A 13817-nucleotide genomic window follows, 5' to 3' on the forward strand; every position below is an offset into this window, starting at 1 on the left:
TAGCTATATATAAGCAAGGCTTATGGGCAGGAAAAGGATTTTCTAGATTAGTGTCACTGTGAAGTACTTTAAGTCTCCTACATGCAAACTTTCAAGTTGCAGACTTTCAAAGATGCAAATGTTCTTTCACATGTCCAATCAAGTAAGTTACTTCTATTTGAGGAGGCACGGTTAAATTTTGAGGCATGAGACCTGAACATAGAATGGTACACAAAGATTGTAGCAGTCATCTGGAATGCAATCCCGTGGTACCATGTTATCTATGATGAGAAAAAAACGATACCCAGTGATGCTTAGGTATCACTGGACTGTCTTTTCAAGATGTTAGATAGAATTGAATCCAGCAGGCAACCAGAATCTCTGCCATTAATATCAGGCGTGAGTGAAATTGTGGCTTGCCCCACATCTCCTATTGTGTGGTATCCTTTAGCTCCACTATCTCCCACTGCTTCTCTCTACTCCAGTCAGTAACTCTTCCTGCCAGTTCACTTAATGCCAGCCCCTATATTCCAGCTTTATGCTGTACTGTACTACTGTACTTTTCAAGATAGTATACTGTAAGATTAAAAATGTTTTATTTTTATTTTTCCTGTATTTGTGAATAGTACTGTAAACCTCTTACAGTAAAGTATATATAGCTGATTATATTTGTGTTGGATATCTAGGCTAGCTTTTCTGGACCTACAAATGCACACTCAGAATGGAACTCATTTGTGCTCACTTTGGCAGCACATGTAATAAAATTGGAATGATGTAGAAAAGATTAGCATGGCCCTTAGACAAGGATGACATGCAAATTTTTGAAGCATTCTATATTTTTAAAAAGTTTTACACAGCAAAAATACTATAAACAATGTGAAAAGACAATCCTCAGAATGGGATAAAATAATAGCAAATGAAACAATTGACAAAGGATTAATCTCCAAAATATATAAGCAGCTCAATACCAGAAAAATAAACAACCCAAATCAAAAAGTGGGCAGAAGATCTAAACAGACACTTCTCCAAAGAAGATATACAGATGGCTAACAAACACATGAAAAATGCTCATCATCTGTCATTATTCAGTTCAGTTCAGTTCAGTCGCTCAGTCGTGTCTGACTCTTTCTGACCCCATGAATTGCAGCACACCAGGCCTCCCTGTCCATCACAAACTCCTGGAGTTTACTCAAACTCATACCCATCGAGTCGGTGATGCCATCCAGCCATCTCATCCTCTGTCGTCCCCTTCTCCTCCTGCCCCCAATCCCTCCCAGCATCAGGGTCTTTTCCCATGAGTCAACTCTTCTCATGAGGTGGCCAAAGTATTGGAGTTTCAGCTTCAGCATCAGTCCTTCCAATGAACACCTAGGACTTATCTTCAGGATGGACTGGTTGGTCATTATTACAGAAATGCAAATTAAAACTACAATGAGGTATCACCTCACAGCAGTCAGTATGGCCATCATCAAAATATCTACAAACAAATATTGGAGAGGGTGCAGAGCAAAAGGGACCCTCTTGCACTCTTGGTGGGAATGTAAGTTGATACAGCTACTATGGAAGACAGTATGGAGATTCCTTAAAAAACTGTGAATAAAACTACCATATGACCCAGCAATCCCACTACTGGGCATAACCCCTGAGGAAACAATAATTGAAAAAGACACATATACCCGAGTTTTCATTGCATTACTATTTACAATAGTGAGAACATAGAAGTAATGTGGATGTCCATTGACAGATGAATGGATAAAGAAGTTGAGGTACATATATACAATGTAGCATCATTCAGCTATAAAAAGAAATGTATTTGAGTCAATTCTAAGGAGGCAGATGAACCTAGAGCCTATTACACAGAGTGAAGTAAGGCAGAAAGAGAAAAACATATATGAATGCATATATATGGAATTTAGAAAGATGGTACTGATGAACCTAATTGCAGAGCCACAAAGGATATTCAGACATAGAGAAGAGACTTGTAGACACAGAGGGGGAAGGAGAGGGTGGAATGAATTGAGAAAATAGCATTGAAGCATATACTTTACCATATGTAAAATAGACAGCCAGTGGGAATTTGCTGTGTGATGCAGGGAGCTCAACCCAGTGCTCTGACAACCTGGAGAGGTGGAATGTGGTAGGAGGTGGGAGGGAGGTTTAAGACTGATGGACCATATGTATCCCTACGACTGATTCATGTTGATGTATGGCAGAAACCAACACAATATTGTAAATTAATTATCCTCTAATTAAGAATAAATACATTTCAAAAAATGGAACTCATTCATATTTAGGGGCATTTACTCTATATCCACTTAATGGTATTCAAATGATTTAAGACATAAGTTGAGGTGTTATTTAGTTGCCAAGTCATGTCTGGCTCTTCTGCACCCGCTTGGACTATAGTTTGCCAGCCTCTCTGTCCATGGGATTTCCCAGGCAAGAATACTGGAGGGGGTTGCTATTTTCCTCTCCAGATCTTTCTGACCCAGGGATTGAATGTGTATTTCCTGTTTGGCATGCAGATTCTTTACCACTGAGCCACCCAGGAAGCCCATTAAATTGAGTTACCTTTTACTTATTGCTCTGTGTCCTATCTCTGTTGTAACACTGGACTAGCAGGTTATGGCTCAATAATCTTTTAGTCAAGATATATCCCACAGTAATTCTCACAAGATTTTCTCCTAGTTTGTTGAAACTATCACATGCTTATTAAGATTGCTATAATTGTACAGTTGATATGGATGAAAATTTTGAGTATAGACTGTGATAAGTTCAGGGATGTCTCTACTTGTTTTTACAAGGACATAGTAAAAACATTTCTTGGAAGTAGCTGCTTCACACAACTTAATATATCATTTGCACCATATTTATTGCCATAATAATTTGACCACAGGAATGTCAACAGATTACTCAAAATATTTCTAGAAAAATCGGACAGTTTTGAAAAAATTATTTATCTCACAAGATGGATTATACTATCATTTTATCTTTACCCAGTTGTACAAATTTATCTGAAAGCTAAAAATACGCCTTGAACTTCAAAGGGTCAAAAAAAAAAATAGAAGAATTTCAGCAACCAATCAGGCACAGTTTCTTTTTCTCTTTTATTCTTTATGACTTAACTTTTTTTCCAGTGGAGAGCTTGTAGGATTATGGAATACACTGGACTTGTTTACCTTCAGAATTTTAAACTTACATGGTCTTCTATTTGCTTCTCTTTTTGTGGGAGGGACTGGAGAGACAAAAAGACTGAGCTCTTTCCTGGTGATAAAGCGTTCTGTCTGGCTTTTTATCTTAACCATAGAAAACAGAAGTCCTAAAGATACCAAGCTAGAGCAGGCTGAAGAACTGGATCTCTTAGCAGGAGTGGTGCAGTGCTAGAGTGTCATATTGCGTCATTGAGCCTTAACCCAGATGGAACTTTTTTTCTCATCACTCAGTATTATCTCTGAACATGATTTATTGAGATAAATTAAGTTGGAGGAATCTGGGAAGTCTGGCCATATGCTCACTCCCTCTGCATATGTGTGTATTTAGTTGCTCAGATGGGTCTGACTCTGCAACCCTTTTGGACTGTAGCCCACCAGGCTCTTCTGTCCATGGGATTTTCAGGAAAGAATACTGGAGCGGTTGCCATTTTCTTCGCCAGGGGATCTTCCTGACTCAGAGATTGAACCTATGTCTCCTGTGTCTCCTGCGTTGCAGGTGGGTCTTTACCCGTTGAGCCATCTAGGATTAAATCATGTATTGAGAGAGCAACTAAATCTTCTAAAGTGCATAGACACACATACACTCATAATCTTATTTAATCTTTAAAAACTGTTAAGTTATATAATTAATATAAACTAAAGAATATATATGTGAAATAGGTTAATTACATAGCATAATAATAAAGTGCTCAAGTGTGAAATCAGAGTCAGTGAAGGCTCATGTATTCTTCTCCTATCACAAAATCTTGCTTCTCCTACAACCACTATCCTGAATATTATCTTTACCTTGCCATTAAAAATAGTTTTTCTACTATGTATGAATCCCTAAACCACTTGAGCTTTATAAAACACAATGTTATCGTGTATTGTCTTCTAGGATTTGTTTATTCTGTCATTATTGTATTTCTACAATTTTTGTGACTTTATGTGTATCTATAAATTCATTCTATAGTGTTCTACCAACTGAGTATGGCATAATGTACTCATTCAACTGTTGATGCTGAGGGGCATTTCAGTTTCTGCTGTTTTGCAATTATAATTAATATTGTTTCTCTGAAAATTCTTGTATATATTTTCTGGAATATATATGTGTGTGTGTATATATATATATATATATATATTCTGGTACTTAGGTGCAAACATTTTTTTCTGGGAGATCACTGTTTTGAGACTAAAAAGTTCCACTTTAGAAGGTAGTACCTATTATTTTTCAAAAATGTCATAACAGTTTGCTTTCCCATAGGTAATATACATAAGTTCCTGTTGATACATCCATATTACATTCTAATACTTAATAATATTTGACTTCTTAACTTTTGCCAATTTACTGGATATAAAAAGATGTCTCATTGTAGTCTTATTTTAAATGTATGTGATTATTACTGAGGATGTGCACTTTCTTTTTTAATATTTATTTATATTCACTATTGTGGGGAATGTCTCATTTTTGATGATTTTTTTTTTATTGGCCATTTTATCAGTTTATAGTCTTTTGTATATTATGGCTATACTATTTCTTTGTTAGTTTTATGCTGCAAGTAACTTGTCTCAATTTTACTCAGTATTTTTTTACTTTATTTCTTTTGATTAACAGAAATTATTAATCTTATTGTGATCAACCTACTTTCTTTGTTAGAATTTTTTCCTTGTATCTAATTTAATAAATATTTTCCTACATCAAGGTCATGGGTATTCTACTATGAAAGTGAAGGGAAAGACACTCAGTTGTGTCCAACTCTTTGTGGCCCTATGGACTATACAGTTCATGGAATTCTCCAGGCCAGAATACTCCAGTGGGTAGCCTTTCCCTTATCCAGGAAATCTTCCCAGCCCAAGGATTGAACCCAGGTCTCCTGCATTGCAGGAGGATTCTTTACCTGCTGAGCCACAAAGGAAGCCCATTCTACTATGGTTTCTTTAAATTTTAAAGTTTTCCTTTCACATTAGTCTTTAACCCATTAGAAATTAACTTTATATTATAAAGAGCACAAAGTAAGAATTAAATTTTACTTTCTCATATTTTCTTATCTTCAGTGGTCCTAGTTATAAATTTTTAAGGGCTCAACCTTTTCTCGTGGAGTTATAATCCACCTCTGTCATTTGTCTCATATTTTCATATCCTTATATCTAGGTGTCTGTTTCTATCCTCTCAATTTATTTATGCTAATCATTTTGTTTATTTTATGCCAATACCACACTGACTTAATTATATACAGTTTTGAAATAAACATTGCTATTTCACATACTATATTCTCATCCTTCTTTAGCAATACTTTTATTAGTTTTGGTTCACACAAACTTCGAATCAACTTGTCAAATTACTTGTAAAATCCTATTACAAAATAGACAAATGCAAAAGTCAATTTAAGAAGTAACATCTTGAAATCATTGAGAATTCTTATCCAAAAAAAAAAATGGTTGTTACAACATTTCTGATCCAAAATGTTTATGTTGTTGGTTTACATGAAATTGTTGACTTTAAATTGTGTTCAGTGGAGTGGAATTGATTCATATATTAAAAACCTATACTAAAAATTCAAGGAGGAAATAATGTCAATTTTACACAAACTCTTCTAGAACACAGAAAAGATGTGAGAGCACTTCTTGATTCATCTTATGAAGTCAGAATTACTTTTTGAACAAAACAAAGGCATTACAAGGAAAGAAAACTGTAGACTGATATTTCTCATGATCACAGATGTGAAAATCCTCCACAACATTTCAAATTAAATTCAACAACTTAAAAATATTACAACACCAAGATTGAGTGGGATTTATCCTGGGAATGCAAGGCTGGTTCAACATTCAAAATCAATGTTATCAATAAATACATCAGCAAACTAAAGAAGAAAATCCATATGATTGTATTTATACAGAAAAAATATTTTACAAAAGTCAACATCTGTTTGTGTTGAAATTCTTAATAAAATGGGAATAATTTATTGTTTTAAACTCAATAGAGAAAGCATCAACCCAGAAAATATGGCTAACATGATACTTAATTGTGAAAGACTGAATTAGTTCCAAGATTGGGAAACAGGAAAGTATGCTTACTCTCACCATCACTCTTTTTTTTTTTTTTTCCTGTGGGGGCTCCAAGTGCGATGCCCCAGGGGAGGGACACCAACCTCCCCTGGGAGAGTGTTTTCCTGCTAACTTCTCAATTGGACATGATTTCCAACTTACAGAGAAGTAGTTTAGTTGCTCAGTCATGTCTGACTCTGCAACCCCATGGACTGTGGCCTGCCAGGCTCTTCTGTCCATGGGATTTCCCAGGCAAGAATACTGGAGTGGGTTGCCATTTCCTCCTCCAACCATCACTCTTATTTAACATCATATTGGAGGTCCTAATTAGTGCAACAAGGCAAATAAAGAAGGAAGTAAGTAAAAAAAATAAATACCTACAAAATGGAGAGAAAGGATTAGAGCACTTAGCTATTCACAGATGACATTATTGTTTTTGAAGAAGCTACAAAGAATCAACAGTAGGTTGTTAGAATTAAAATGTGAATTTAGCAAGGCACCATATACAAAGTCAAAATACAAAAATCAATTGTACCAATATGTATTAATAATGAACAATTTGAAATTGAACTGAAAACTTATTTTTCTTCGTACATGATGTTATTAAGAAGTTTGGCTGGAATTTGGTGTGAATTTTCATAGACCCCCAAAGAAAATCACTTATTTATTGAGTAGGACTTCTCATGTTTCAACATACCCTTAGTCTTATTTCAAATCTCTGATGATATAGTGACAACTCAACAATTAAGTAACACAGATTGACAAGAACTATTATTTTCAACAATAGATCAGAAACCACTATGGTTGAATTCAAATAAATTGTGGATAGAAAAATCTTGTGACCTGTGTTATGGCATCTCATCACCCCCAAAGCATATGCTTAATAAGTTATGAGGAAGGGACAGAGAACGGAATATTTCCTGAATAGGACTGTTGAAGGCGACAGTTGAAGAGACCTTTATAAGTCTTGGAACCCAACATGCCACTGTGCATTTCATTAAAATGGTCTGTCTTTCTGATTTGCTTATAGGGTGAACCTATTGTGCAAGTAATACATAGATATGATCTGGATATGGTTCAGTTTTTGCTTATTTTTAACTTAACTGTTAAATTTTCTTCAAATCACTGACTTGAAATATGGTGAGTTCCTGTCTCCATAATATAGATTTTTCAGTCTGTGTTTTGCAAAGTGCATCATGCAATATGGCATCGTCATGTTTGTCACTTGCTAAGCTGGTATTTCTCCTAAGTTACATTGTTGACACATGTACCATTAAATGTGTTTCCACTAGTCATATAAAGGACTGAATTTGTTTTCTTGGCCACAGGTCTTCAAGGCCCTCAACAGAGGAAATAATTATTTTCAGGCCTCCACAGTGAGCTAAATAAAAAACATCTGGTATTTCTATATCCACTATTAAAACAGAGAGGTAACAACAGTAAGACCTACCTGTTTTCTGATTAAATAGTTATTTTCAAATGCCATTACATATTCTGTACTGATATGGTTGTGATTTTTCTTAAATATTTCCCTATATACATTTGTTCACTTGTTCATTCGTTCTTCAAATATGTGAGTACTAAGTGTCAAACCACTGAATCAAGATACAGAAATAATTGTGTAGGAAGTACTGTAAAGCAAAACAAAATTGTATAGAATTATTTATAAGAACTAATCAATCCAGAGGCAATGAGGTTTTCAAACCCAGAAACAATGAAAACTCAGATTAGTTCTTTATAGCTATAAGCAAGGTTACCCTTTCCTTCTGTTGTCTGTCTGGGGGAGAATCTATATAAAAGGCTTTGTCACATGGTCTAAAACCGTAACTATTCTATGATTTTGAAGTCCATGGCTAACTTTACTCCCCAGTTCTTTGTTTCAAAGAATAAAAAATTAAATATATAAACCACTTAAAATATAAAATTTTGCCAGAAAGGTAAAAGAATATGTAGCCTCCTACTGCTCTGTCAAAATAACCTAAAAATGTATTTGAGCTGGATGAAAGTGATCTTGAGGGTTTGTATCAGATTATTACTTATCCTCTGGAGTAGTAACATCAGCTCAGAAACAGAAAGAAAGGATTCAGAAAGTAAAGTCTAAGAACTTTATGTCAGCAATAGTTTGTATTCATGTCCTTGAATTCTGTTTACCCAAAGGAAAACAAGGTCAAAAAGCCCAGCAAGTTTTTGTGGGCAGCTTTTATAGTTCAAAGTCAGTTTATTTGCTTTGGTGGCTAATTCTTTTTGAGCAAATTCTCATGTTTTTCTAGCCACAGTAGCCACTCCATTGTTTGGAGAAGTATACTTTCTGTATTGTAATATTAATAACTAAAAGTGAATTGTTACCACAAATGTGGAAAGGAGAAGAAGAAAAAAGTTTCATGTTTCTTTTATATGAATGATGCCATTGGAAAAAGGATTTTATAAAATCAGAGGCAAGACTTAGTGCACATAAATGGCATCTATTAGTTTTTACAAGGTTGTTTTGAACTCACACTTTAAGTTTGGAGGTCTTGTTAGAGGAGTGCATTATTAACAAGCTACAATCTGGTTCTCTTGATTCAGATAAAAATCAATAAAAATATATGTAAATTCTAACAGAATTTTACTGTTTAAGTATTTGAACCATCTTAGCAGATATGAAATGGCAACCCACTCCAGTGTTCTTGCCTGGAGAATCCCAGGGACCAGGGAGCCTGGTGGGCTGCCGTCTATGGGGTCGCACAGAGTTGGACACGACTGAAGCGACTTAGCAGCAGCAGCAGATATGAAGGAAAAAGACATCACTTTGACATTATTTCTTCAGACTAAGGGCTCTTATGTGGCCTAACGGATGTATTTAAATTTCCAGAAATCTTTTAATGGCTAAGGGAACGTATTCTTATTGTTAATTTTAGCTTCAATGAAACAGAATTTGAATCAGCTTAAGTTGTGCCTTAGATCTCCTGTAATACAATGATTCTTAATTCCTTAAAATACAAAATATGAGGTTAACTATATCAAATTATAATGTTTCATTAACCATGAAGCTTCCCAGTTAGCATTAATGATAAAGAACCCACCTCCCAGTGAGGAGAAATAAGAGTTGCGGGTTCAGTCCCTGAGTTGGGAAGATTCCCTAAGGAAATGGCAACCCACTCCAGTATTCTTGCCTGGAGAATCCCATGGACAAAGGAGCCTGGCAGGCTACAGTCCATAGCATCTCAAAGATTTGGACACAACTGAAGTGACTTAGCACTCACAAATACATTGATCATGAGAAGGAATTTTAGTACATCAAAGAATGTACATCAGAGAACATCAAAGAATATCTAAGCTCAGGTAGTTCTTTTACATTATGCCAGAGGATATGCCAGGAGATAAGAGGAGGAGGGACAGCAAAGAGACAAATGGAAGAGGCAGTACAATATGGGATAATCAGAATCATGGTATTTGGGTTCCATAATTATATGCTGTAGTGTTGGACTGGCCAAAAAGTTGATTTGAGTTTCTCCATAGTATCTTATGGAGAATAAGAATTCTAATGAACATTTTGACAAACCCAACATAAGTGTTGACCGTGAAGTGTGGGTCCCAGGAATACCAGTTCTTGCTTTGGGAAGATATTCTGCCTCTGTAAATACAGAATTGTGTACAGCAAGACCATGAAGGGAAATGATTCAACCATATTCATTGGAAGGACTGATGCTGAAGCTGAAACTCCAATACTTTGGCCACCTGATATGAAGAACCGACTCATTGGAAAAGATCCTGATGCTGGGAAAGATTGAAGGCATGAGGAGAAGGGGACGACAGAGAATGAGATGGTTGGATGACATCAGCGATGCGATGGACATGAGTTTGAGTAAGGCCCTGGACAGGGAGGCCTGGTGTGCTGCAGTCCATGGGGTCATGAAGGTTCGGACAAGACTGAGCAACTGAAGTGAACTGAACTGAAGAATCAAAGATGTGCTTAACAGCTTGGATCCTTGCTCCAAAAAACCTTTGTAAGCACTGTATGTCAAACTGACTTTCCCTCTTTCCCATGCTGCCCCACTAGCAAACAAGGTCACCACCAGTGACTCTCCAGAACACAGAATTTGCTTCCAATAGGTACCAGGCAGTCCTAGCCCCCAAGCAGAGAGATGAATAAGACAGCCAAGTTCCTTGTTGCCATGTCACTTACATTTCAGCTGGGGTCCTGACATCAGGTGGAGACCTGATTCACCTTTTGTTCTCTGTTTGATGTGTATAAATCTTGTCTCCATTCTTTCTCTTCCCAACAAGACTAACTGTTCCATGAAAATAGAAAATTGTCATATACTTCTTCTATAACATTGACACTTGCTAGGAACATGACTTGTTGACTGAACAACAGGAACATGTGTACAAGCAGAAGAAAAACTAGTAGTTGGGTAAAACAGTCTGATCTAAATTCACTGTTCTCTGTCCCATCACTCTTGTATCACCTGCATAGATCAATTGCAAGAAATAGAAATGAGTCATTTAGGCATATTCTTAAGCAGAGATGGTTGGAGAAATTCTTAAGAGGGAAATCATTAAAAATCAAACAAAATTACTTAGTGCCAAGTACACAGTAGGTGTTCAATTGATACTTCTCCCAAAATAATGGGTTGTCTTAATTATTGGTGGACTGTACTGTATTCACCTCTTATCACATTGTGAGAGAGGTTACAAGAAAAATGGTATTTTTGAGTTATAGCTGGTGAATGAATTGATCCAGTGAAATTCCAAGATCTAAAGTGGTCCTAACTATTCTACAAGCTATTGAGATACTGCTAAACTCAAATTATGATGGAATGACTCATGGTCTAGAGATTTTTAATATTATAGGCTACTCATTTATGGTAAGAATGTTATGCAATGTAAAAACAAAACCAAAAACACAAAATTATTTGATAATCACCAAAGTTACTTGGTAATTTTAAATCCTAAATTTCATAAGATTCCTGACAGACTTAAAACACAGAAGCAAGGAATTCGCTCACGGTCCAGTGGTTAGGACTCCATGCTTCCACTGCAAGGGGCACAGGTTCTATCCCTAGTGGGGGCACTAAGGTCCCACGTGCCATTGTGGCTATAAATAAGTAAGTAACATTCAATTTGAAAAACACAGAAGTGTAATGCAATCTTAAAAATCCAAGAAGTATTTAAGAGTACTTATATTACTTTAGTGGAAATTACAACACACCAAAGATTAGGTTTTGCTCAGCCAATAAGATTTGCTTCCTTGTGGTTTATGTGTGTTTGTGTTTAAATTGCTATAATTCACACAGACAAAGGAATAGCAAATGAAATAATGAAACACTTTCTATAATAAGATGTTTTGATATAGTATGTAAAAATACAAAAGATACTATTACTTGTTTAATATATATGCTCCTATCATCAAATATGAAAGAAAATCAATAACTAATTCCATATCTAGTTTTAACTGGTAATGTTCAATAATTTGGGTTGAAATACAAAATACTTGAAATTTTGAAAAAATGAGTTCTCTTACAAGATGCTAGAAACAGACTAAAAAGACTGGTTTACTAAATTAAACATAAGACAGATATCAGATGGGTTAGTATTTTGAAAACAGGTTATGAGGGTGGTCTATTTGAAGAAATACATCAGCACCTCACATTAATTACTCAGGGCAAGAGAGAGCTATAGATTTTTTTATTCTGTTTCCTTTCATTTCCCCTTTAGTCATGGGATAATACACTGTTTTCAAAATAAATTATTCACCCTGGAAGAAACTCTAGAGGTTGAAGTTGAACATTGGAATTCTTGGAACAATATTGAAACTCTAATTTTGACTCCATGTATAAAAGACTAGCATCTGTGAAGGCAACCAAAATAATTACTTGAAGTTATAGGAAACGTCATCTGCAAGAGTAGACAGGAGATGAAGAACTAAGAGGTTTCCCAGCTTTTATGGTCTAGGGGAAAATTTGAATTTGAGGAGTAGGAGAATTGAGGTGTGTTAACATATTTCTGCTTCCAGTGTATGGAAATGATCCTTCATGTTGAGAAAAATGTGTAGAGGATGAAATTGAAATGATGCATACAAATAACACTTTCAAATGGCATATTTTTAATATTAAATTAATGCAGGTGTATAATAATGCCCTTAAGGGGGAAGCAAGTGAAAACCAAAAGAAATGGTAAGCTTTAAGAAGCACTCTTATACTCTGGCTTATGGAGGTGAATAGCTCACCAAGTAAATTGCCTTGACTTCATAAGGACAGCTTTATTTGTATGTAAGGAGTGATGTGATCATACCTGAATAAGTAAAAATATTTAAATTGGTGGCAGCATTTCTACTGACTCAATTCTTTCTTTTCCCCTAGGAATTACTATTTATTTTAACTACTTTCATTGAAATGGTGAGTTAAACACATTTTCTTCTTTATTTAAAACATGTATGTTAAATATAATAAAAAATACAAATGGGATTTATTCAAATAGTGAATATATAATATCTATTGGCTTCTCAGACTTTGTGGATGTTAAAACGTCTGAAGATTATCTTCAAAATATAAATTCAAAATATCAGCATTCTACACAATTTTTATGTAATCAAACAGTAGTGAGGAAAGGTAATATACTATAATATGATTGCATGAAAAAGGGAAGGAAGAAGTGATTGAGAGGATCTACCACAGGGATTTAATGTAAATATTTTAAAAATAATTTTTTGGTATGTAGAGTTTAAATGGACCCAGAACATGAAAAATGGGTTGTGGTGGAGGAATTAATAACAGAAAGTACTGCATATTTGAAGACGTGGAGTCGATATTACTCATGGCACCTTCAGATTGTTGTTCAGTCGCTCAGATGTATCCAGCTGTTTGCGACTCCACAGACTTCAGGACGCCAGGCTTCCCTGTCCTTCACCATCTCCCAGAGTTTGCTCAAACTCATACCCATTGAGTCAGTGATGCCATCCAACCATCTCATCCTCTGCCATCCCTTTCTCCTGCCTTTAATCTTTCCTAGCATCAGGGTCTTTTCCAATGAGTCAGCTATTCACATCAGGTGGCCAAAGTATTGGCGTTTGAGCTTCAGCATCAGTCCTTCCAATGAATATTCAGGACTGATTTCCTTTAGGATTGACTGGTTTGATTTCCTTGCAGTCCAAGGGACTCTCAAATGTCTTCTCCAACACCACAGTTTGAAAGTATCAATTCTTTGGTGCTCAGCCTTCTTTATGTTCCAACTCTCACATTAATACATGATGCTGGAAAAAATATAGCTTTGACTATATGGACATTTGTCGGCAAAGTAACGTCTATGGTTTTAATATTCTGTCTAGGTTTGTCATTGCTTTCTTCCAATTAAAAGAGCAAGTGTCTTTTAATTTCATAGCTGCAGTTACTGTCCACATTAATTTTGGAGCCCAAGAAAATAAAATCTATCACTATTTCCATTGTTTCCCCCTCTACTTGCCATGAAGTGATGGAACAAGATACCATGATTTTAGTGTTTTGGATATTGAGTTTTAAGCCAGCTTTTTCATGCTTTCACCTCCATCAAGAGGGTCTTTAGTTCCTCTTCGATTACTGCCACTGAGTCACTCAGTCGTGTCTGACTCTTTGAGACCCCATGGAC

At 35.6% G+C, this 13817-nt stretch overlaps 1 non-coding gene across 1 annotated transcript; it reads left to right on the forward strand.

Moving 5' to 3' along the window:
* The first annotated feature begins 713 nt into the window (after positions 1-713).
* Positions 714-820, forward strand: LOC139038337 (U6 spliceosomal RNA). The gene has a single exon (XR_011491330.1). It is a non-coding gene; the product is annotated as a U6 spliceosomal RNA (small nuclear RNA).
* The last annotated feature ends 12997 nt before the right edge of the window (positions 821-13817 follow it).

Source organism: Odocoileus virginianus, chromosome 14 (assembly GCF_023699985.2).
Source record: "Odocoileus virginianus isolate 20LAN1187 ecotype Illinois chromosome 14, Ovbor_1.2, whole genome shotgun sequence".
Lineage (NCBI taxonomy): Eukaryota > Metazoa > Chordata > Mammalia > Artiodactyla > Cervidae > Odocoileus > Odocoileus virginianus.